The sequence below is a fragment of the Styela clava genome, chromosome 7 (genome assembly GCF_964204865.1).
Source record: "Styela clava chromosome 7, kaStyClav1.hap1.2, whole genome shotgun sequence".
In the NCBI taxonomy this organism is placed as follows: domain Eukaryota; kingdom Metazoa; phylum Chordata; class Ascidiacea; order Stolidobranchia; family Styelidae; genus Styela; species Styela clava.
Window position 1 is genome coordinate 650,007 of NC_135256.1, and position 4,898 is coordinate 654,904.

The 4,898-nt window shown below is 36.5% G+C and overlaps 1 long non-coding RNA gene across 1 annotated transcript; it reads right to left on the reverse strand.

The window, feature by feature from the left end:
- Positions 1-247: 247 nt before the first annotated feature.
- LOC120342954 (uncharacterized) lies at positions 248-1,926 on the reverse strand. Its single transcript, XR_013477418.1, has 3 exons — positions 1,893-1,926; positions 1,562-1,718; positions 248-999 (listed from the first exon to the last, which is right to left on the reverse strand). It is a non-coding gene; the product is annotated as an uncharacterized LOC120342954 (long non-coding RNA).
- Between the last annotated feature and the right edge of the window lie 2,972 nt (positions 1,927-4,898).

Consider the following 4,898-nt stretch of genomic DNA (forward strand, 5'->3'; position numbering starts at 1 on the left):
TGGGAGTGAAGGTGTAAAACGTGGGCGTTAATGTAATTGGTAAATTTCAGTGATGAGACTGTAATTTCGATTCGCTTTGGATAAAAATCACCAAATTCTTAATGTAAAACATAAAAAAATTTGAATACTTCCAAAACACTTCAACTTCACTAAAAGCCAAAACATCCAAAAAATCAAATCAAAACAGTCTTCAATCACTGGCAAAGGCATAGAAACGGTGGCACCAAGTTTATACTAATATAAAAAATTCAGTTCATCATAAGCATGTCAGAATAAAATTCAATTTCTTGAACGGAACTAGTTACCAAAGAATATGAAAAATTTAGAATTACTAAAATTAGTTCAAAATATCATATATTCGAAACGACTGTATTTTAAAAAATAATGTTTTTAAATTAAATGTTTCCATTCAAGATAAATAGGATTTTGTTTAATAATATAGCAAACATATTATGTAAACAAATACAAAGCAAAAATATTCAAAATAGGCCGTTTTTTAAATATTTCTGGCCATTGAGTAACCATTCCAAATTTATAAAACATACACAGACTTTTTGATAGTCTCATTGCAAAAATTGGTGCTTAAGCTGGATTTCTACATTTTTCAATATAATTTCAAAATCAGATTCAATGGACAGTTAACATAAACATTAATCTTCATTGTGACATAAATTAGCTAATCAAATATAAGAGAATAAAATAACCAATTGAAGTAAATTGTAAAAATTAGTTTGATAGGCATATTACAATGAAAAACAGGGACCACATAGTAACACCAACAATATTTATAAAGTGAAAAATTGACCAAATTTAATGTGTAACAAGGAGCCCAACCCAAATTATAAGGCATCTGGATTATGGATAAACTGTAGGACAAGAGTTCAAATAGATTTAACTGATTTTTGAAAGATAATATCTGGCTATGAATGCCCCAAACCCAAGTTGTAATCTTGTCCTTTTAATTTCTCTGTGGGATGTACACCAGATTCTGCAAATAATCTGAAATACAATAAAATAGGTTGGGAAAATAAGTAAAAGAATCAATTTTTGAAATCCCCACTTATCATGAGAGAAAAATTAAATACAGTTACCTCAAACACAGCCACCAACTTTACATTACCGCTTCATGCATTGCATATGAGCTTATTGGCATTAGAATTGCATTGTACCTCAGATTACCTTGGGTAGATTCCATCTGCCTGTGGGGTAACTATGTGCGAGGGGATTGATTAGTTGACTCCTCGCCACCATGGTTCATGTAATTGCTGGCTGGCTACGACTTCTTCCACCTCTAAGTCCATGCATCTGGACACAAACAGACATAGTCTGATGAAAGGGCCAGTGGTTGCGGTTCAGTCGTTTTATCCACTTTCCTGCAAACCCCATCCTCCCGAAGACACATAAAACCATAATTACGTAAGTTAAACAAAAAATGCAACTGCTTGTCTGCTGATTTCAGACCTATCAGACACCATGCATGACTAGACTAAATTGATAGGTTTGAATCTCACACACGAACTCGAAGGAAATTGTTTCCATTACCGGTAAAGCATTAAGTTACCTGTTAATGTATTCCAGAGGCACTGGTCTGTTCGTGCCTCATTTGCAGTTTTCGTGTAACGTTATCCTATAAATGCAGCAAAAGTAGGCCTGTATCCAAAAGCTCAACATCAGGACAAAAAAGGGCATCTTCATTGTTGATGTGGAAGCAGATTCATCTGAAAACATAAATTTAAATTAACAGAAATGTGCAGAGTCCCGGTACCAATGCCGTAAGTCAACTATGAAAACACAATTTTCATTCAGTTCAATAATTTGACCAAACAACGTGCTGGACGTCAGGACGTGGCCTAACTTAGTCTAACGTAAGTTACCCTATTATCACCACTCACCAGTTTCCACCACACGCCTCTAGTATCGACCCACTGCAGTCTCTACTCAACATACCGCTGGATTCAAGTTAGTTTCGCATTGCGATGTCATAAGTGATAAATGTTATTTATATTCTGTCACCCGGTGGCGTAAAAGTATTTCAGAAAAAGGCACGCAAATTGATCATGAAAAAAACCAGCTGATGTCACGCTCGGCCAACTTTTTGGGCGCGCGAGAATTACTAATTATTAGCCCAAATTAGCCTGCTGCCGTTTATTTATTTTAAATTCTGCCAGTCAGCGACAGATCAAGATAGAATCAAATTTGACGTTAGAAGTGTTCAGAAATTTGCGACTGTTGTTAATTATCGTAGCCGGAGGGTGGCGATAATAGGGTGAAGGCATTATGGCACGCCAAAAAGGGCTCCCACGAAAAACATGGAAAAATAGTGTGGCGATGATCGATGCATATCGCGCCGTAATAAAACCAATGAAGATTAAAACGGCATCTGTGAAATTCAATGTGCCGAGGAAAACACTCAGCGATAGGGTACACGGTAAGGTGGGTCTTGATGCGGTTGTGGGACCTAGAACTAAATTAGAGGCAAAGAATGAAAAGGCGCTTATTTCATACATAAAATAACCGGGCAAAAAAGGCATTGCCATTGAATATCCAACAAGTAAAGCAACATGCGTGGCTAGTCGATAAATCTACAGGAAAAAATAAATTTGGCAATAGGGGACCGAGATACAAATGGTGGCGGGGATTCCAGGAGCGCAACAAAAACATCTGCGACCTGAGACTGAGAAAACCCGATTTGTTAGACCGAGCGCGGTCTAGCACAACAATTGTGGAGAACCTACGCCAGTACTTCCAGGATCTGAGAACAATTATGGACAAATTCGATTTACAATCTAAACCCGAAAGAATATTCAATTGCGATGAGACTATGATAGATTTAAATAAAAAACAAAAGAAGGTTTTGGTTCCTCGTGGCACAAAGCATGTGCATAGCCGCCAAATTGCTTCTCGGGAACACATAACAGTTATTAGTTGCGTGAATGCGGCCGGTCATGCTATGCCACCATTTGTTATTTTTTCCAAGGGTTTCCAGGTGAAAACTACGCAAAAAACGGACCGGATTGTGCTTTATATGCCAAGTCTAAGAGTGGTTACATCAGCAATATTTAAAAAAAAATTTTTTAAAGTATTGCCCTGCTGACCTGAGAAGCCTCCAGAATTCAGTTTTATTAATACTCGACGGACAGTTATCACATACAACTGAAGATCTCAAAAAACTCGCTGAAGAAGAAAACGTTATCCTACAAATATTGGTTCCACATACAACAAACGCTTGCCGACCACTCGATGTTTGTGTATTCAAAAGCTTAAAAAAAAAATTGGACAATTTAATAACGATAGGGCAATTAATAAGAGGGAATTTATGGGTTGCAAAAAAAGATGTTGCTCGCATTCTGAAGTATCCTCAAGAGCAGGGCTTTCCAAACTTTTGAGCTCGCGGCCCCTTTTAATATATTAAAATTTTCCGCGGCCCTTGTTCGCGCTAATAATGCTAAACAGCTCGAAATATGCTTTTTTGATGTTTTATTGACACAGCTATTTCTCAACTTTTAGTAGGCCTACTCAATTACAAAAACAAGCACATATTTATTCAGATTAACGTTACATAATTATTCAGTGTAATGGGTGCGAATACTTTTTGCTGCATGGCAAGTCCAGCCTTGGCTCAATGTTTGTTTATGCGGGCCTATATGATGATTTACGATGTCTGGCCACCGACAGCATGGTTCTTATCTGGAATTGTTCACTCTTAGCATAAGCGGTTCGTGGGGCGCCAAATTATCATGGAAAAAACTAATGGCGCACCTACACGAAAAATATGCTGCTTGATAATAAAACACAATTTTGTCATCGTTAGTATGTACTTATCTTATCTCTGCCTGGTTTTTCTCTAAAATGCTAAAAAAATCACTCATGTTAAGCAAATGAATAAACTGCAGCCTACGAAATTGTAGCATGAAGGATACCCGACGTAACAGAGCGTACACATCATAGAACAGTAAAATGTATTTGGTTCGTATACACATCATTTGCAACAATGAGAAACAATAAAACATTTAGAATAAATAAAATATGAAATATATTTCGAGGCGCACTTAGCAAATCGCCTTCGGGAACCGCTAGCTCAAAAATTATAAAAGCCGGCATTGTTATGCAAGCACACGCAAATCGGGTCTTTTGGTCAGAATATGCATTGTTATGCAAGCGCGGTGATTCTACTGTGTTTCCCCGAAAATAAAATCAAGCCTGAATTTTAGAAATTATTTTAATATAGGCGCTCCCCTTTAAAAAAGACTTAGTCGATAGCGCAAATTTTTTTTGACCTAATCCCGTGGAAGTGCGTCGTTTCAATTTTGCTAGGACGTCGCAAAATTTTATGATTCGTGAATCTTTCAAACAACCCATATCTTCTACTTTTACAGAAAAAGGGAAGATTATATCGATCTTACCTGTGATGGTGTTACAATAAAAAAGTTTAATTCTGAAAATTCGGTTTTCTGTAGATAAAGATTATTTTTCTTGGTTCAAAAAGCGTTGCGGACTCCTATCCCCTTTTATATAAAGCAGACTTTTCTACCAAGGCCCATTAAGTACGATTTCACTGACTGTCGTTATGTTTTGTTTGTTCCTCCATATGAAACTCATTGCAAAAAAAAGTCTTTTATTGAAAGGTATCAATACGTATTTTCACGGGTAGTCGTAAATTGAGCATATTTTTGGAGGGCGTCACAATACAATGAAGTTCGAGAACCACTGAGTACTAGTCGATAGCAAGAAATTTCTACTTTTTCGACTTTTTAAATGATTAATATCCTATATGTAGCAGTTATTTTAAATGAAGACGTGCTATTTATAAGTAATGGAAAGGGGTATTCATATTTGGCATAAATAAAATCTCAGTATTCTCTACATCCTCCCAAAATAAGCCCTAGTATTATTTTCGA